A 21,896-nucleotide genomic window follows, 5' to 3' on the forward strand; every position below is an offset into this window, starting at 1 on the left:
TTTATAAAAAAAAGTTTTTGTAGAAGGGGGAACTGGCATTTTGCGCACTCTCGCAAGCAAATCATGTCCAGGTAATGTGAGGTATACGGATCGATAAAACGGCGGAGGGAACAACATCGATATTAAATCTTTGTAAAGATTTTTTCGTGACACAGTAAACAAATAATCTTTAGAAAATCGAACAGTCAGAAAAGAAATAGAAAAATAAACCTCACGCATAAACCCCCATAAACAAGGTCTAGAAATTAAATGTGAGGACACCACCAATTCTGGCAGGACATGAACCAGGTTAACCTGCATGAAAGCTCGAAATACCGGATGAGAGCTATCCCGAAAAAAGAGAAGCGCGAGACTAACTGTCGCACATATAAATGCACCAAGCCTAACCTTCCAGCACTCACTGGTCGAAAAATGTTGTCGCGTCTCATAGGTTCAAAACTGGAAGACCATATAAACGTTGAAAAAATCCATTGAAAACGTTGAGCATATTGGCATTCTGTTTGAGCATTTTGAACTGCAGCAGTGTTCGTGGTTTTAATGTTTTTGGTAATGAGGTAAAAGTTTTAGCATACGCTGATGATATTGCATTTTTGTGCAAAGACAAGCCCAGCATCGATAAAACTATTTCTATCATAGAAGAGTTTGGTTCTGTTTCCGGTGCGCGGATGAATAACACTAAGAGCTCAGGGCTATGGTTTGGATATTGGGCCATTACACGATCACATTATGCTGGCATTGAGTGGTCCTGTGTGCCACCTAAATATCTAGGAGTTCCACTGCATGCCTACAAGTTCAGTGCACACTACTGAAGAGAGCGCGTTCCAGCCCTCCTGCGCTACACAAATACCTTTGTCCCGCACCGTCTATCAATATTTGGAAGAGCAGAAGCCTGCAACATGTTTTTGGCAACTAAAGTTTTCTATGTCTTTCAGGTTCTTCACTGCGCAAGGCTTTAGATTCAACGTTTTCATAGGCTATGGAGTCACGCTAGCAAAACGTGCATTTATGCGAACCATACGATTGCGTTCGAGTGTCGTCGTCTTCGTCCACAGCTGGCGCGTTCGCACGCGCTCGTGTCAATGCTCTGCGATGTGAAGAATAGGTTTTGCGCTATATGCGTGAGAGAGAGATAAAGAAAATGAGAGCGAGAGAGAGAGAGAGACGCATTCACGGAGCGGGTCTGCCGGAACGCGTTGTGGGCATTGCAACGCGGTGGAACGTGGTGTAGGCATTTCGGCCTACTTTGCTGTGTCTTGATCTTTGCGCGGCCTAGTTTAAGGCTTGCGCCATTTTTTTGCTGAGTCATTGTCATTTTTGCTGAGTAATGCTCATGATTATGACTTCTACCATCATCCTTTAGTGTTTCCTTCCCTTCGTACCCACATCAGACCTCATTTCAGTAGTTTCTGAGTGTTCACTTTTTTGCTGAGTCATTGTCAAGAGTCATGCTGATGACTATGCCTTCTACCACCATCCTTTAGTGTTTCCTTCCCTTAGTACCCACATCCGAACCCATTTCACTGGTTTTTGACTGTTAATGTTTTTTCGCTGGGTCACAGTCAATTTAGGCGGCTGTTTCATGACCTACATTTCACGCATGTCCATGACCTATCATTCATGTTTATCATACACTGCTGTCAAACTATGCCAATTTTGGTACCTACCAATTTAGCGAAACGATCATGAGAGCACCAAGACTTAGGAAGCTGTTTCATGACCTAAATGACACACATTTCATGATATTCATGTCATAACCTATCATTTATGTTCGCCATACACTTTTTTCATACTATGGCAATTTTTGTAAATACGAAGTTAACGAAAAGACCATGAGAGCTCCTAAACGTGGGCGGCTAGATAGATAGATGGATACTGTCAAAGCAGCAAATGTCCCGCTAAGGAATGCTTCACATTTAAAACAAATCAGTGCAACGTGCTTGGTCAACTATCTATGGGTATGTAGCATGCGTGCGGAAGATTGCTCCTATCTTGAGGATTAAGTGTAGCAGTTTGAATTATTAGAACGGCTCGATTAAAAGTAACACGTTCTGTACAAAACGTGCAATCACAAATATTGCTAATCATCAGTACTCACATTGCCAAATAAGTTTTTTGTATAACGACTTCACTGATATCTGGAAAAAGTATGGTGGCTCTACGTGACACCTTATAGGTGCATGTTAGCTGAAAGTTTGGCTCCATCGACAGTCCTACTTCCATATGTGTGCTTATGAATGTACCATTCAAATATGTGCAATTCCTTGTATCACCTTTAGTAGTGTCATTTCTGGCCAATTATGCTTGCATTCTAACGTGTTCCAACAAGCTATGTATACGTTATCTCTGCCTAAACTCATATTCTTTATTAAACTTTTAGCTATAAACATAGATTGCTTTTGTACATATTGTGAATAACTTTTCCAGAAAGCACATTTTCGTAGATAAACCTCCCCATGTTATCACTGTATTATTATTCAAATTTCCACGTTTATACCATCTATTGCAAACAGCTTTCATGACTTTATACACATTGAACATCATCATAGCTTCATTTCTCAATTTGTATAAATAAAACTGTTCGTGTTATCTGTTAGCTTTAAAAGCGAATCTCAATCGCATATTTACCACGAATTCCGACTTCTTAGATTTAAGAATATCCAGATATCTTGAAATTATTAAAACAACCTTTCTGCTTCAGTGTGACGCTCATCATGCCGCATAATTATTCAAACGAAATCTCAGGGTTACCCAGGGCAAGCACAATTGAGCTTCAAGTTATCAAATTGTAGCAGTGCTACACAGATTCGTACCTATTGATAGTCACAACCTTTCGCCCAGCTGTTCAATTCTGAACAATTCTGGGGAAAGCCGTGGCAGAAAAACGGCACACAAATTACGTCATCTTCATCTAGAAACAAAAGTGGCCACGGTGCGGATTCGGTCATCGGCCCCATCGCCATTGCTACAACTCCGTAGCCGATCTTGCTAACCACTACACCACCGTTGCATTGCGCCACCGTCGCAACAGGCGGCAGGTGATGAATATCTGCGAGGCTGTGGACGTTGTTGGGCTTTAGCTGGCTGACAATTCACTAGATCGCGCATGACAGGAGTGGCGCCGCTGTCGACGCTACGGAGTTTTCCTCACCTGAAATTGAATCGCTCGTGTCCGCATCACCAGGCAAGACCGCAAAGCATGGCCGGAGGTGCCAGATCACTGCCGACGAAGTACGAAAGCATCGCAACGCAGCAAAACCTGCGAAGCGAGCTGCTGCAGCAAAACAACTTTCGCCACCCAAGTTCCCGACAACGCGAAAGGCAGAGCGAGCGGCTCCAGAGCGAGAATCAATTCTCAGGACCCACTCTGCAGTATTACTAACACGTCTTATGGATTCTTTTGTGGGTCTTGTAGCTGAACGGGGCGAGATGTTCGGTAACTACGAGCGCCAAATACGTATAACTGCCCTAGGATATCAGTGCACTTCGGATAAACAGAACGGAACTGCCGCAACAGCAAAACGAGGACACCGACTTTCTTTGAAGACGAAAGGTTGGCTTTATTTATTGATTGTGTACAGGGGGAGCGGCAACGTGCAATACGGAACACACACGAGAGAATGGACGAAAAAAAAAAATTATTCACCAACACCCTAGTGGTACATGTCAGGCAGTGCAAAAGCCTCCTTTCCAGTAGCTCATCGTGCGCGCATAGGTCTCCGAGTGATCGAACGCGTATTGTCGTGTGATGGTGACGGTTGCTGGTTTTCAACACGAAGGTGTTTTACGCCGGAGTCCACCATCATCGTTCTGTAACACATGAGACGTTGGTGTGAACTGGAGAAATATGTTCATTCTTGACTAGGATGGCGCCGCCATCTAGGAGCGTTGAAGCGAAGTACTGCATCATGACACGAACGAGCGCCGACAGTTAGCGCTTCGGTAGTCACAGCGCAGCGGAGGCTCCAACGCAGTGTAGCCTGGTGTAGGCGGAGCAGGCCTCCTGCTGAGGTGACGACGCGGTTGCCACAGATGGTTAGTCTTTCGCGTCCGATTAGGCTGTGATCAACGCATAGGCGGAAAGTTATCATTTCTCCAGGGGACTGGGGCCCGATGACATTTCTGAACCCCCCCCCCCTATATATATATATATATATATATATATATATATATATATATCACTTTTAATTACAATTGAACTTGAAGAAATCTCGAAGAGTGGTTCACTTGTAATAATTGTCTTCGCTATTGATAATCCTGGCTCGCCTTTCCAGCGAAAGTACAGCGCCTTTTCAGAGCGCAACGCTTAGGCGCCTGTGCACGCAGCGATTGTCGGCGTCCCTCGTAACCGAGCAAACGAGCACAGCGAAGGATGAAAGAGCGAACGCGGGGCGCCGCGAGAGGTGAAAGGAGGCGATAGCGAAGAGACCGCGAGGAAGAAAACGGAGCAGGATGGTCCAGCGGAACCATGAGGCAAAAAGCGGAGTCGGTGGGTATGGAGAAAGCGTAGGAACAGAGTAGTGCCCCGCAAGACGGGCTCTGCGGCTACGACGGCTACGAGATGGCGTCAGGGTATATAGCGCGTGTCGTCTGTTCACCGATGACGCCACCGATATCTTATATGAAAACAAAGCGCCGCATGAGTGGAGGTCGGTCTGCGGCGGCTGCAGTGAATCGCGCCCACGCGTCACCCACGCGCTACCTGTGGCGATCTTCCGATTGGCGAGGCAGTCGCGCCACACTTCGCTCCGTTTGCAACGTGCCGCACAAGACAGATTGTCCGCGCCAGACAATATATCGCGAAAGGAAAACATGTATAAAGCGCTGCTCAAATTTCGGAAAAAATTTTTTTGTTACTTTAAGAGTGTAAGCGCTGCTGCTCATGATGCTATTGATTCAGATTTCGAGTGATCCGTCTTGGTCTCGTTTCGGTTACTGAGGTAATTATATATACATTAAGGACCTCTGCATGCAAGTGGCGATGTTTCCATCCCTAATAAATCCCGTAAATTTTGTGAAAAGCTTTCACGAGTCGTTAGCATTGCCTACTGGAATGACTGGCAACACTGAGATGCATATCGCTTATTTGACACGCCGTTGATAAAAGAGTTTGGCGAAGGGGTCACTGAACTCTGCAGGTTTTTGCAGGGTCAAAAAGCACGCAAAGCGATTTGAAGCGAGGTGGGCATTCAGCAAGGTATTCATTCTCTAGGCAAACGCTTATCCGTACCATTAGAAACAGTTATTAGTTGGGTGCCTCCTTCTCTTAAAATAATGTAATAATGTTTTGTCCTGTGTATATATTTACATATATTGTGTCGGTGCATGATGTGAACAGCGCAAATAAAAAAAATGAAGTGACAAAAAAGGGATGAGGTAGCCGCTTGTGCGTGAGTGTACTTTTCCTGTTTTTTCAGGATTTGCAGAAATAAAGCTAAAGTATGAATTAAAAGCTGTACATGTCGGTGCCAACAATGATGCAGTAAGCATTTAGCCACAATAACATTTTAACTGAGAAAGTAGAGACAGCTCAAAAGAAATTTCAATCGATGCGGGTAACAGGACCCTGGTAATGAAACTGTAGAGGGCGGGGGGAGACCTTAGCATTGCTGTGGGCCGCCAACTTCCCCGGAAAACATCAGACAGGGCTTCGAACGAAAGAGAGAAGCCCGGCTGCCACATGAAGGCTATTTCACATGCTTTGATTGGAGCAAACAATATTGGTGCAGTCGGACGTGTCGCAGTGCGATATTTAGAGGGCTCACTTGAACCCGATTGCGATTTCAACAATGCGGTTGACGCGACACCCAGGGTTGCTTGCTGGCAGATTTTGTCGCATGCACCGTATGATTTTTCAAATCTAATAATAAAAAAAATCTGGCGTTACAATTTTATTGTTCCATCTTTATTAGCAACAAATAGTACACTTATTTTGTAATTTAAAAACGTTTAGAAGTTAAAATTTATTTTGGAGTGCGCAACAGCGGTTGTTGAAGTTCAGTGCGAGGAGACATGGCAGACGTGAGAAGCTAATCGTTCTGCGCTGTGTGATGTCTCGTGTGTCTTCGATGTCCGGGTGGTTCTGCCTGCGCTACAACAAATTGCAAGATGACCTATCAACAAGCCGATATAGCTGTTCTCATCGCATATACAGTGTTCGGAATTCGGCTGCAGCGAAGTCGTCATGTCACCGTAGAGAAACACTTGTGGTACCCGCGCTTAACATCAGCTTCTGAAAAAAAAATGGTTTGTTATATATTACTCATGACTGCTCATAACAGGTTGCTGTTCCTAGCCATATTATTGCACCAAACTTAGCAGCAAGCACCAACCTGGAAGCTCATGTCTGCCCCTGAAGGAAGTCCCAAATGATGTGTGTGTGTGTGATTTCTGCATGGGCAATGAAATTTGTGTGGTGAACTTCAATGTTAGAGCTAGCCTAGTTCGTCCATCGCGGCCCGTGTGCTGTGATAATGTATATAAGTACTCTACGAATATTTAGAAAGGCGTAAAAGCCGACAACACAAATTACTTAGGAGCTGCAGTCACTTTCGGCGACTTTCTGTGAATATGAGCCAGAGCAAACTCGGCTGAGTAGAATTTTGCTGAATATGAGTCAGATAAAGCTCGGCTGAGTAGTTGAGTCTGAGTGAGCTAAGCTGAGTACAATTTTGGGTAGTCTGCAAAAACATGCCCTTAATGCATTTTTAGTGGAGTTCAGTTTTTTTTGTTTAGTTTAGTTTTTGCTCCAGCGAGTGACACTCTTGTTTCCTAAGCAGCAGCTTGCGGTCGACCATCGACTTCCGGTTTGTGCGAAATTAAAAAAAATGTCTATAAATTGAAAATAGGTCAATAAAAAAACTGTACGAAATCGATGCTTCTATCTAATATTGATGATAGATATGACACCAGAGCATAAGTTCAGTTAGAAATTGAGTTGTGTGAAAGGAATGATTAGAAAATAATTCGAAATCACTAATTGCCGTACACCCACGTGCGTGGGGTTTGGCTCCATGTGATAGGTTATTGGCTCCATGTGCGTGGCGGTTTCCCTCCAGTTCCGTTCGCTCGCTCGTCCGAGTTCGGTTTCACGCCCGTTCCGTTGAACATGGACGTAGACGACGAGGACGCCGGGCCAAGTGTTGTGTAGTGTAGTGTAGTTTACATCGTTTAAATCAGGAATTCACCAAAATTCTCTGTGTGTTTCTCGTACTTTAGCAACACAAAGTTAACACAACGAAAACACGAAGTTAACCCTAACAATACCACAGGGTAAACCAACGCCGAGGTGCGAGTGCCACTAGCAGACAGCTAAGTGAAGGATTAGGGTCGTTTCTATCTTTTCAGTCTTGCTGGCAGCCGCTGGCGCTGTAACAAAGAAAACAAATTAAAAACAATTATCGTTTTACCAGCATTAAAACTAGCCTTAAAGGGCAGAAACCGGTGTAAGGAGTCTCTGTGATTAATATCACGTGAACTGTGAAGGAAGAATGTCACTTAACTTGCACTCATGCTGCTTTTTCCTGCAACGTTCCTAAGATTTCCAAACATCAGCTACTTTGGGTATAAGGCCCAAGGTCACCAAAGTTACTCGTACTCGATTCATAGCCGAACGCAGAAAAAAAAATCCTCTTTGAGTTTGCTATGTTGTGCGCTGTGTATTTTTGTCAGTATATCAGGGCAGAGCCTACATAGTACTTGCATGTAGTCAGGTTACGTGAAGAGCAATGATAGCGTTTTCAATAACGTAATTGTTCTTAACTACATGGCCAACGTGAAAATAATAGACAGGGGATAAATAAAACGTAGCCACAGGAAACATTCGTCAGTTAACGGAATGAGTGTTTTGACTGCCGTTTTTACAGCAAAGCTGCCTATGTCTAGGCCATGGCGTCCCCGCGGACGCTATCATCATCAGCAATGGCTCGAGCATCGTCGTCTTCTTCCACAGCTGGCTTCATTGCCGCTTATCATTCCAGCGTAGAATTTCACTTCTCTTCTCTCGTCGTAATGGGGAAGCCGCGTTTACGGGTGTATGAGCCGTTGCTTAAGGAGGTATGCTGAAGGAGGTACATCGCCTTACGGGACGGACGGATTTAGTAACAGAGCTGATACGCGAATAAGCGTGCGTACCTATTGTCAGTATTAATAATCGATCATCGCAATAAATATGTTCGTGCATTTGTTCAAAATCCTGCGTCACCTCTGTGTTGTGCACTAAACAGCTTCGCTGGTAACCCACCTTGACTAGGTGGAATGGCACTTGAATATTTTCCTCCGACTGCTTATTGGTTCCTGCTAAATTACTGTTTTCGTTTGTTAGTTGAGTGGACATTTCAGGACACACGAAAGCTGGTTTTTCGTCGCCGCGTTCCTCAATATAGAATGCATATAAACTGCTCAAAATTCCTTGGTATGTTATGGACCAGCTACCTTAGCTGGCCATTTCCTACCTTGCCGAGCCAGAGTGGCAGTGCATAAAGGCATTTTCTCTATACATGATATAACAAGCTTAGGTTACAAGGTTTGTGTGTGGTAAGTAAGCTCTCCAAAAATGACCCAACATGGCGCAACATTCTTTCTCTTTTTTGCAATAGTTTCACCTGGAGAAGCTGGGTGTGCGTGAAAACACAAAAACGTGTATCTTCGAGGTCGGCGAGAAATGAGTGCTCGAGTTACTTCGGTAGTGGTGCTGTGAGGATTAAATCTGTCTCACCGTTTGTATCATAATGCCAACAAACACCGACAACAGGGAACGCATAGCAGCGAACACTTGTTCGTTTACTTTGAATGCGCAAATTATAAATAAGAGAGAAATGAAATTTTCTTTAAAAAAAGTTGTCGCAGTTTCACCTGAAAGGCGAAGCATCAATTGCGACAGCAAATTTGTAGAGAGCTGTACGGAGTAATGATAGTAGCTTTATCAGCTGTATAAACTTGGACATGCAGCAGCACCGGCAACACGCACAACTGTTGTCGACGCCGTCGGCGTTTTGCCCGCGTTCGCACAAAATGCGCGCGGCGTTGGTGACTGTTGCCGGAGCCTCTGATATAAATAGGCACTTGGTGCCGCAGCTAAACGTCGCCTCCCTTCCCTCCCTTTCCCCCCCCCTCCCGCACGGCCTTTCGCGCGTCGGAAGAAGGCGCGTTTGCTCTACATATATGGTGATTGTAAAGGAGCAAAGAGACGCCTACTTCTGCAGCCCTTAAGGGAGCACGGTGCCGAACGCGCGTTTGTTCTCCGCCGTGCTTTCACTCCCCGTGAAAGCGCGCGTCCCTTGCGCCCTTTCACTCGCACATACAGCGTTCGGTGCGCGGCGACGATTTCATCTCCATTGACGTCATACGAAACCTCACGGCGACGATGACGGCGACGCCGACGGCAGAAATCTGTTTTGGAGTGTCCATATAATTCCTATCGCAATAAAAAAACAAGTGGCCACAGGTGTCATACCATCCCACGTGTTCGCAATGCGCTTACGGTGCTCTCACCACTTCAGCTACTGCGGCACCGTTTGCCAGCCTGCTTTTTTGGGTATTTATGTATGTGCACGTGCGAGAGTTAACTGTGGGAGTGTTAGCCAGCGCCACCACTCACGGTCTTGGCGGTGAGTGTAAAGGAGACTTTCTGCCTCAAGCTGTCTAGAGCTACCTGAATTTGCAAGAAGGAAACATGGCCAATAAACCCTCGTATGCTACGTGAAGGCATCAAAGCGGTCGGAGACGAGAACATCGCTACTTAATGAACGAAGAGAAATAGAACGGAGGTGCCCGTTTTATTGCGATCGCAAATACTATGGACACTCCAAAGCGGATTTCTGCCGTCGGTGTCGTCGTCGCCGTCGCCGTCGCCGTGAGGTTCCGTATGACGTCAACGGCGATGAAATCGTCGCCGCACTCCGGACGTTGTATGTGCGAGTGAAAGGGGCGAGAGACGCGCGCTTTTACGGGGAGCGAACGCACGTCGGAGAGAAAACGCGCGTTCTGCGCCATGCTCCCTGCAGGGCTGCAGAATTAAGCATCTCTTTCCTCCTTTACAATCACGACATATATCGAGAGCAAATGCGACTTCTTCCATCGCGCGTAAGGCCGTGGGGGGCGGGAGGGAAGGAGGGGAGGCGACGTTTAGTTGCAGCACCAAATGCGTATTTATATAAAAACGTTGCGAGGCGAGAAGGTGGGTAAGATTACCGACGCTGCTCGACGAGTGTCCCATTCTGATCTAGTCGAAAACCTCCAAGCCGCCCCCAGAGGCACCGGCAACAGACACCAACGCCGCGCGCGTTCGGTGCGAACGCGGGCAAAACACCGACGGCGTCGACGGCGTCGACAACAGTTCTGCGCGTTGCTGGTGCTGCTGCAAGTCCAAGTTTATACAGCTGATAAAACTACTATCCTTACTTCGTATAGCTCTCTAGTAATTTCCTACCGCAATTTATGCTTCGCCCTTCGGGTGACACTGCGACAATTTTTTTTCAGAAATGACCACTTAAAGCCAACAGATAATCACAACAAGAAAAGCGTAGAGGAAATAACTTGTTTATTTAATCAAATTGTACTGATTACAATTAAATAAAAATGAAAATGGTCGTAAAAACAACTGGTGGCAGTTGCGAAGACGCGAAGCCACGTCTTCGCGTCTTGGAATTACGCCTGCGATGCTCTTAACAATTCGGAAACAGTGGCGCCGTTTTCCCGCCTCTAACACCCCTGGCATGTAAAGAACAATGCGGCTTCCTACACTTAGTAGAATTAAACATTCCTAATTAAAATTAACAAATTTCTATGTACGTTCAACGGTTGTCAAGGGACCACATTTTTCACTTTCATGTGAACATGAGAGCGGAAAAAGAAAGTATACCTCGTTGCAAAGCTTGCACCTAAGGACCTATATCCATTTGTAGAGTGTTTTGTGAAGCGTAGAACTTCAATCAGACTCCAATGTCTGAATAAGTTTTTGTTTCCGGGGGCATCAGAAGGTGCTTTACACCCCCCATTGGTTTCAAGTTAGGAAAAGTCGGAACGCTCGTTTTGACTCGGAGAGATAATATTGAACCTTCCAAGAATCTGTCATCTCGCGATTAATACTTAGCTTGCACATTCTATTGCAAATGGTGAGCGGGCAGAATACATTCATGCGCGCCTCACAAAAGCTTGGCTGTTACCCAGCTTTAGCACGCTAGCTTAATTTAGCTGGACGTATTCGTTTACCGCGGACAGAATCTCCCTTACTCGAGAGAAAATGAAATCTGAATCAGAACATGCACATTTATTATGACTGGCATGGTGATGCCGCTGGGTGATGATGATCTTATGTTTTTATTCGTTGACCTTTTTTCGGATAGCGTATTAAGCTTTAGAACGGTTCCTGAACTGCAACCTGAAGGCGTGGAAACATCGCGGAATGGCCAAAAAACCAGCCTCGATATACCAATAAAATATTTATCATAAAAATATGTCAACTTTAGGTGCCTAAAGTACTTAGCTGACTATGTTGTACTCTCCCTAAGCAATTTATAAGTATTATGTTCTATCATGCTGTTCCGATGTTATCTTAAACTTATCCCGCGAAATGAAAGCCCCGTAAATAGGCTTCGAAGTGACACGGCTATAGATTCGAGGTGTTCAATTGATAACTGAAAGTAAAATGTTCTCGCATCAATGGTCTATGATGGCCGCCACGCGTCGTTTCCTTGACTGATGCCAACGAGCCAGCATACATTCGCGGTCTGCATCACGTTTCGTTGGGCAGCGAAGATTTTCCTGTTCCGCGCGACGCTTCCTTCGGGCCTGGGCGTCCTCGACGTTGAGTGCCCACTTTGGAGCCATTTTGCAGGCGTGCATTCACGTGATCCTTCGGTTCACGTGGTCAGCACGCTGTTGAGACGCCAGCTCGAAGGTTGTTCTTATGGCTATGGACGATTGTAATGGTTACACTTATCAAATCCTAGCAAGGGACCGCCGCAGCCCAGCATCTGCATTTTTGTCGCATAGGAAAACAAACAAAGCATGTGCCATACTGTGAAACGCGGGGGCGCCGGCTGGTGGTGTTGCAAGAAACCTAGCCGTGCGTGTGAGCAAGACTACAACATCAGCAGCAGCGCTCGCATATTCGGGAGAAGAGGCAAAGAAAGGTTTGCTTAAAAAAAAGTTGTCACAGTTTCACCTGAAAGGCGAAGCATCAATTGCGATAGCAAATTTGTAGAGAGCTATACGGAGTAATGAGAGTAGCTTTATCAGGTGTATAACCTTGGACATGCAGCAGCACCGGCAACACGCAGAACTGTTGTCGACGCCGTCGGCGTTTTGCCCGCGTTCGCACAAAATGCGTACGGTGTTGGTGACTATTGCCGGAGCCTCTGATATAAATAGGCACTTGATGCCGCAGCTAAACGTCGCCTCCCTTCCCTCCCCCTCCCCCCCCTCCCCGCCACGGCCTTTCGCGCGTCGGAAGAAGGCGCGTTTGTTCTACATATATGGTGATTGTAAAGGAGGAAAGAGACGCCTACTTCTGCAGCCCTTAAGGGAGCACGGCGCAGAACGCGCGTTTTTATTCGCCGTGCGTTCACTCCCCGTAAAAGCGCGCGTCCCTCGCGCCCTTTCACTCGCACAAACAGCGTTCGGCGCGCGGCGACGATTTCATCTCCACTGACATCATACGGAACCTCACGGCAACGGCGACGGCGACGGCGACGGCAGAAATCTGTTTGGAGTGTCCATATAATTGCTATCGCAATAAAAAAAAAAGCCCCGCATATCCACGGGGTGAATAATGATGAGTGGGCGAAGCTCCGTGGGGAATCATCGGTAAACCGTGAATCTTCCGTGTAATTCGCCCAGTCTCGCCGCACTAAATCGAACGATTGACTTCCACCAATGACACGCGCCATATGGGACGTCATTCCTATTTTATAACAGCGCCCTTCATTATAATTGCACCATCTCCCGCTTAAGGGGACGCTAGCACAAACGCGTTAGAAACGTGCAGTACTCTCTAGTAAGGGGGAGAGGCCGCAGCGTCTTACGAGCCGTTTACACATGCCCGAACGTGCACCGCGTTTGCCGACGCCATCAGCGTTTATGAATACGGGGGTAAGGCGGAGAGGCCACAGCGTCTTACACCAGCTTCTTACACGGGCCGTAACGCGCTAGCACAAACGAGTTGGAAACGCGCAGTCCTTCGTTAATGTTGGGTATTTATTGTTACCGTGGTGCGTGTGTCCATGTGCGCTTCGTGGAGTAGCGGTTAGCGCCGCGCGTTCGGAAGCGAGGGGTCCCTGTTTCGATTCCGCGCTACGGACACAACTTTCGGAATATTTTTTTTATTGCGATAGCAATTATATGGACACTCAAAAGCAGATTTCTGCCGTCAGCGTCGCCGTCGCCGTGAGGTTCCGTATGACGTCAATGGAGATGAAATCGTCGCCGCGCGCCGAACGCTGTATGTGCGAGTGAAACGGCGCGAGGGGCGCGCGCTTTCACCGGGGGTGAACGTACGCCGGAGAACAAACGCGCGTTCTGCGCCGTGCTCGCTTAAGGGCTGCAGAAGTAGGCGTCTTTTTCCTCCTTTACAATCAACATATATGTAGAGCAAACGCGCCTTCTTCCGACGCGCGAGAGGCCGTGGGGGAGGGGGAGGGAAGGGAGGCGACGTTTAGCTGCGGCACCAAGTGCCTATTCATATCAGAGGCTCCGGCAACAGTCACCAACGCCGCACGCATTTTGAGCGAACGCGGGCAAAATGCCGACGTCGTCTACAACAGTTCTGCGTGTTGCCGGTGCTGCTGCATGTCCAAGTTTATACAGCTGATAAAGATAATCTCATTACACCGTATACCTCTCTATAAATTTGCTATCGCAATTGATGCTTCGCCTTTCAGGTGAAACTGCGACAACCTTTTTTTCATAAAAGTAGACGTGGCTACCTACTACGCCGATGATGACTACTACTACTACATACTACAGAGGAGGGACAGACCCACACCCTAAGGAGCTTCTCCCCTAAAAAAAAATGACAGCAGATCCACGAGGTGAATGATGATGAGTGGGCGAAGCTCCGGAGGGAATCATCGGATCTCCCGCTTAAGGGGACGCTAGCACAAACGCGTTAGAAACGTGCAGTACTGTCTAGTAAGGGGGAGCGGCCACAGCGTCTTACGCAGCCATTTACACATGCCGGAACGTGCACCGCGTTTGCCGACGCCATCACATGACTGCTGAGAGAGTATACCCCCCGTATTCATAAACGCTCCTCGACTTGAACTTGACTTGGCGCTGAGCCGTGCTCCCTCAAGGGCTGCAGAAGATAGCGCCAACCTTTCCCTTTCCCTCAAGAACCACTTATCACTTGAACTTGACTTGCCACCGCTTTGGGCAGCGCGTTCGAAACGCGTTGAAGGTAAGGTGGAGAGGCCACAGCGTCTTACACCAGCTTCTTACACGGGCCGTAACGCGCTAGCACAAACGCGTTAGAAACGCTCTAGAAACACGGCCTTTCGTTAATGTTGGGTATTTATAGCCATCGTGGTGCGTTTGTCCATGTCCGCTTCGTGGCGTAGTGGGCTAACGCGGAGCGCTCGGAAGCGAGGGGTCCCTGGTTCGATTCCGTGCTACGGACACAACTTCGGAATTTTTTTCTCATTTTTCTCAGACTGGTTACAAACTACTACTACTACTGCGACGAGGACGGAACGGGTGCCGCTATAAGGAGCTTCGCCCCTAAAACAATGGGTGCAACTAGGGAGCCTACATGCAAGCGCTGTTTTATAACAGCGCTTGCATGTAGGGAGCTAGGTGCAACGTGCTTGGTAAACTTTTTATGGGTATGTAGCATACGTACGGATGATTGCTGCTGTCTTGAGGCTTATGTGAAGCAGATTGAATTATTAGAAAGTCTTGAATAAAGGTCTCGCGTCCTGTAGGAAACGCGCTATCACAAATATTGCTAATCACTGGTGCCCACATTGCCAAATAAGCTTTTTGTGCAATTACTTCATTCATTTCTTGAACAAGTATAACGGCTCTACCTGATCCTTTATAGGAGCATGTTCGCTGGAAGTTGGGCTCCATTGACAGTGTACATTTGGCGTTGATGTGTTCGAGTGGTGATTAATGTACCATTCAAATATGCTTTGATTCCTTGCCAATAATGAAAATAATTTGTGGGGTTTTACGTGCCAAACCACGATCTGATTATGAAGCACGCCGTAGTGGGGGGCTCCGGATATTTGGACCAGCTGGGGTTCTTTAACGTGCACCTAAATTTAAGTGCAGGGGTCTTCGCATTTCGCCCCCATCGAAATGCGGCCGCCGTGGCCGGCATTCGATCCCGGGACCTCGTGCGCAGCAGCCCAACGTCATAGCCACTGAGCAAACATGGCGGGTGTTGTCAATAATGTCTTCCAACCAGTAAAGTATATGTTATCTCTGTCCAAACTCGTATGCTCTATTAACCTGCTATAAACGTAGATTGGTTTTGTACATATTGGAAATAAACTCTTCCAGAAAGCAAATTTTTGTAGGTAAACCTCTCCATGTTGTCACTGCATTATTATTCAAATTGCCACGTTTGTATCATCTATTGCAAACAGCTTTCATGGCTTTATACACATTGAATATCATCATAGCATAATGTCTCAATTTGTATAAATGAAACTGTTCGTATTATCTGTTAATATTAGATTCTTAATCGTATATTGAAATTCCGGCTTCTTAAATTTAAGAATATCCAGAGAGCTCAAAAATTAAGACAACTTTTCTGCTTCAGTATAGCGCTCATCATGCTGCATAATAATTCAACCGAAATCTCAGTGTTTCACAGGGAAAGCAAAATTGAGTTTCAGGTTATCAAATTTTAGGAGTGCTACACAGATTCGTACTTATTGACAGGCACACCCTTTCGCCCACCTGTTCGATTCTCCACAAAGCCCGAAGGGCAGAAATTGATGAACGTGGTCTTTAAGAGTTCTTTCTCTCAATATGGCCATTTAAAACAACAGCCGCAACAACCCACTGTCGGTAATGTGCTTTCTTTTGTTGCATTCGCGTACATGTCAGTTTTTGCAAAGTGAAAGTTATCGGAAGTTTCGACCTTTTTACGGTGGACTGGCATGCATGTTGTGCAAGATATTTTAATGCAAGAGCATTGCTTCGCTTATTGTGCGACTACGTCGTCATAAGAAAGCGGTGCCAGAATAATGGCACACGAATTACGTCATCTTCATCTAGAAACAAAAGTGGCCATGGTACGGATTCGGTCCTCTGCCCCCCCCCCCCCCCCCCCCCCCCCCGCCATTGCTACCACTCCGTAGCCGATCCCGCTGACCACTGCGCCACCGTGCATTGCGCCACCGTTGCATTGCGCCACCGTCGCAACAGGCGACAGTGACGAATATCTTCGAGGCTGTGCACGTGGTTGGGCTTTGGCTGGCGGGAAATTCACTAGATAGCGCATTACAGAGGTGGCGCCACTGTCGACACGCTATGGTGTTTTCCTCGCCTGAAATTGAATCGCTCGTGTCTGCATCACCTGGCAAGACAGCAAAGCATGGCCGCAGGTGCCAGATCACTGCCGACGAAGTACGAAACCATCGCAACGCAGCAAAATCTGCGAATCGAGCTGCTACAGCAAAACATCTTTCGCCACCTAAGTTCCCGACAACGCGAAAGGCAGAGCGAGCGGCTGTGGAGCGACAAGCAATGCTCTCACGTTTACACATCATAAGGATTGCTTAGGAGCGCCACTGTTTTTTTCAGGGCCCATTCAGTAGTAATAATAACAGCCTTTCATATACGTATAACTGCCCTCTGATATCAGTGGAGTTCGGATAACTGGAACGTATCTGCCGTAACAGAAACACGAGGACACCGACTTTCTCTAAAGACGTCAGTTAGGCTGTTTTTATTTATTTTGTACGGAAGGAGAGCAATGTGTAAAACAGAACAGATAGCAGAAAATGTTCGAAAAAAATTGATTTCGGAAACACCCTTGTGGGACTTTCAGACTGTGCATAAGCATTCTTTTGAGTTGATCGTCTTGCGCACATCCGTGTCTTACTTATGCGAACGTGTATGGTCGTATGATGGAGAATTTTGCGCAATTTCTTTTTTCGTTCATTTAATCTGATACAAATTAATAATCTATAACAAATACATTGGGTATGAATTATGATTAATTTTATGAGTGAAATATCAGAAACCTCAATATAATTAAACTAAATAAAAGAAATAATAACGAAACATTGCATTAATCATGATTGACCCTAATTAATTTAATTTATGGATTAAAAGTTGGCCTAATTATTTTAGCCCAATTACTCTTGATAAGGCTACCTTTACCTGAATTAAAGTTATTTACCCTCTGTATGCTTGATTACCTTACATTATTCGCATAACGGTCATGTAATTTCAGCGTAACCAATCTTCATTAGTCTGAATATTTAGAAAGGAGTAAAAGCCAACGCCACAAATTATTTAAGTGCTGCATTCACTTTCGGTGAATTTCTGTGACTACGAATCAGAGCATACTCGGCCGAGTAGAATTTTGATGAATATGACGCAGACAAGCTCGGCTGAGTAGTTGACTCTGAGTGAGCTAAGCTGAGTTGAATTTTCGGGAGTCAGCAGAAACTGCCTTTTTGGCGGACGTTGGCGCATTTTGGCGCGTTGGCGGACAGGCCGCCAATGGAAATTGAACCTGGCAACGTTCAACATGCGCACCCTCTCGAGTGAGGCTAGCTTAGCAGGACTATTTGAAGAATTATGAGGCATTGCCTGGGATATTATTAGCCAGCACCAAGCACGCTCTTCAGGCTATGGACGATTGTATTGTTTACACTTATCAAATCCCGGCAAGCGACCGCCACAGCCCAGCATCTGCATTTTGTCGCATAGGAAAGACAGCACAGCACGTGCCATATGCACAAACTGTGAAATGTGGTGGCGCCGGCTGGTGTTGTTGCAAGAAACCTATCCGCGCGTACGAGCAAGAATACAAGATCAGCAGAAGCGCCGCAGATTCGGGAGAAAAAGCAAAGAAAGGTTCGCTTTAAAAAAAAAAACATAACAATGGGTGCAACGTGCTTGGTAAACTTTTACGGAAGATTGTTCCTGTCTTCAGGCTTATGTGAAGCAGATTGAATTATTAGAAAGGCTTGAATAAAGGTCACGCGTCCTGTAGGAAACGCGCTATCACAAATATTGCTAATCACTGGTGCCCACATTACCAAATAAGCTGTTTGTATAACTACTTCACTCATATCTTGAACAAGTATAATGGCTCTACCCGACCCTTGTAGGTGCATGTTCACTTGAAGTTTGCCTCCATCGACAATCTCCCAATGAGCTGTTTCTGCTTCGAGTGGTGATGAATGTACCATTCAAATATGTCTAATTACTGCTGTCGCCTTTAGTGGCTTCATTCCTTGCCAATTATGCTTGCATCTTCATTTAACAATGCGTGTTCCAACCAGGAACGTATATGTGATCTCTGTCAAACTCATAGCCTCTATTAACCTTTTAGGTATAAACATAGATTGGTTGTGTACAAGTTGTGAATAAACTTTTCATGAAAGCACATCTGCCTAGTTAAATCTCCCCATGGTATCACTGCATTAGTATTCAAATTGCCGCGTTTATATCATGTATTGCAAATAGATTTCCTGGCTTTATACACATCATCAAAGCATTATGTCTCAATTTGTATAAATAAAAATGTCCGTGTTATCTGTTAGCTGTAAAAGCGAATCTCAATCGCATATTTACCTTGAATTCCGAGATCGTAAACCTAGGAATATTCAATAGCTGAAGAAAGTAATGAAGTTAGCTTTTCTGCTTTAGTGTTGCTCATCATGCTGCATAGTTACTCAAACAATATTTCAGGGTTACCCAGGGAAACTACGCATTTGATTTTCAAGTAATAAAAATTTAGCCGCGTTACACAGCTTGGTACCTACTGACAGTCACACCCTTTCGCCCAGCTGTGCGACTCTCAACAAAGCCCAAAGCGCGGAACTTGAGGACCGCGGCTTTTAGGAGTTCTTTCTCTCAATATGGAAACAACAGCAGCAACAACACACTGTCGGTAATGGGCCTTCTTTCATTATATTCGCGTACATGTGAATTTTGTAGCCGCATTCTCGCCGTTTCACTGTGGGCGGTGGCAGCACCGCGAGCTGAGCCGTTGCCTAGCAACCACCGCCGCTCGCAGCGTTTCTTTCTTTCTCTACGGTCTGATCACCCCGCGGCGTCTGACACGGGTCTTTCGCCCGGTGAACTGCTTCCCTGGAGAGGGTCCGGAATGCCAAGCGCGCGAAGCTAGCGTCGGAGACTGAGGAAGAGCTAGGCGTTCGGCTCGCAAAACGCTTAGACTTGACGGCTTATAATTTATACCTGGCTGATATCGATGAGTCTATACCTAAGTATAATAATCACAGTTAAATCAAAGGCTAACCAAGTGAAAGCAAGACTTAACCAGGCTAAACCAAGCTTTCAGTTTGCATATCCAGGGTTAGCTGAGCTAAGGTGCGGCCAACTTTTTTGCAAAGTGAAGGTTGTCGGGAGTTTCGACTTTTTACGGTGGACTGTGATGCTTGTTGTGCGAGACATTTTAATGCGAGAGCATTGCTTGGCTCATTGTGGGACCCAGACGTCACCACAAAGCCGCGGCAGAAAAACAGCACACAAATTGCATCACCTCCATCTAAAAGAAAGAGTAGCCATGGTGAGGATTCGATTATTTGCCCCACCGCCATTGCTACCACTGCGTAGCCTAGCGCGCTAACCACTGCGCCACCGTTGCATGGCGCCACCGTCGCAACAGGCGACAGTGATGAATATCTTCGAGGCTGTGCTCGTGGTTGTGCCCTGCCTAGGGGGCGATTCATTGGATGGCGCATGACAGGAGTGGCTCCACTGTCGGACGCTATGGAGTCTTCACCGCCGGAAGTTGAATCGCACGCGCTTACATCAACAGGCGAGGCCGCAAAGCATGGCCGGAGGTGCCAGATAACTGCCGACGAAGTACGAGACCACCGCAACGCAGCGATACGTGCGAAATGAGCTGCTGCAGCGAAGCAACGTTCGCCATCCAAATCGCCGACAACGCCAAAGGCAGAGCGAGCGGCTGCCGAGCAGCCAGCAATCGTCTCTCACTTACACACCATAAGGATTGCTTAGGTGCCCCCATAGTTATTTCAGGACCAACCCAGCAGGTATTACTAACACGTCTTATGCGCTGGTTTGTGGATTTTGTAGATGAACGGTGCGAAATTTTGGAAAACAACAAGCGTCTAATACGTATAAGTGCCCTTTGATATCAGTGGACTTCAGATAACCTGAACGGAACAGGTATAACAGCAAATTGAGGACGCCCACTATTTCCAAAGATGAAAGTTAGACTCCTTTTATTTATTTTGTATATTAGCAAGGGCAACGTAACAGGGACGTATCAGACAATGAATGGAAATTAGCACAAAAATTTAAAAAGTAAATAAAATGTATGAAAGAGAGTTAAATACTAATGTCTCAAGTAGGAAAAAATTTATATTCAAATCACTCGTGACCAACCCCAATTGGTAGCTCACGATATTTTTTGGAATGAAGTAGTGCTAGGCACAAATGAGATGATCATCTCGGAGTTGTTTATAATATAATAAATTTTTTTCACTTTAGATTCATTATTTGGATGCGCATTCAGAAGTTACAAGTCGTTTCTTAATGCAATGTAACGGGTCTGTGAACCGGCAACACAAGTTGAAAATTTCGCACTTATAAAACCCTTTTCTCAGAATAATTATAACCTGTTTGAAAATCTATTTCTGGCAGTTAACACAGCTCAGCGTTTTCTTTCACACGAAAAAAATGTAATCATCACTGGTGTAGCGTATACAAAGCAATATAATTTCTCTGTTTAAATGTATAAATATCTAAATGCATGTGAACGAAAAGATTTTTTTATTTTTTTATTGGGAGACCTACCAATGCCGTAACCGTAGTTGGATCTCAGTGGTTGCAAAAATAGATTTGAGTCAGAAATTTTTTTAACACACGCAAACAGGCACACGCCCAAATACACACGCAAACACGCACACTCATCACACACGCCGCTTTTCGCCCTAGCGGTGACAGATGGTGCCACCGTTCAGTCGCTGTATCATCAGTGGTGGCGTCGTTCATTGACGATGTGAACACCGAACCAACATTTTACAGCGTTAGCTATTATGGGCTCATTCCAATAGCCGTTTTGGTTCGCGATGATGCCGCCGCCGATGGCGTACGCCGCCGTAACCACTATCGCCGGAAATGCGAAATAAGTAGCTAGTTCCCGCCGGAATCGCACCCGCGTCCGCTGCGTGGTAGCCAGATACTCTAATAGCACGTACACACTAGCGGCAAAACGCGCGCGGCCCGCCGCCGGCGGCAAAACGAAGCTGCGGCAGAGCGGCCACACGAGCTGGCGGCGCGCCACTGCGGCAGTCACGTGACAGCATAGACTCCTCTCCCCTTCTCGAACTATCCGTCAGCTCCTGACGGCTGCAGATGATAGTGCGAAACGAGTTTCCGGCTAACACCAGACGCGAGTACGAAACGAGAGGTTGGGCGGGTCCGCATGACACCAGTTTTTCCGCGAGCACGTCACGGAAGCGGGCCGCTCTCATTGGTCTCCTTCATCCGCGGCACACGGCAAACCGCAAAAAATCGGTCCAGGAGCGATCCCTGCCGCGGCAAGAAAAACTTGTCTCGCGGCTGCTTTCGCGGCGCGCGTCTTGCCGCCGGCGGCGCGCCGCGCGCGTTTTGCCGCTAGTGTGTACGTGCCATACCACTCAGCCCCGCAAGCGCTTGCTTTTCGGGAAGCAGAAAATGCCCGATAAGGCTTGCGCACAGGGGCAGACGACCCGAGC

The sequence above is a fragment of the Dermacentor silvarum genome, chromosome 5 (genome assembly GCF_013339745.2).
Source record: "Dermacentor silvarum isolate Dsil-2018 chromosome 5, BIME_Dsil_1.4, whole genome shotgun sequence".
NCBI classification, from domain to species: domain Eukaryota; kingdom Metazoa; phylum Arthropoda; class Arachnida; order Ixodida; family Ixodidae; genus Dermacentor; species Dermacentor silvarum.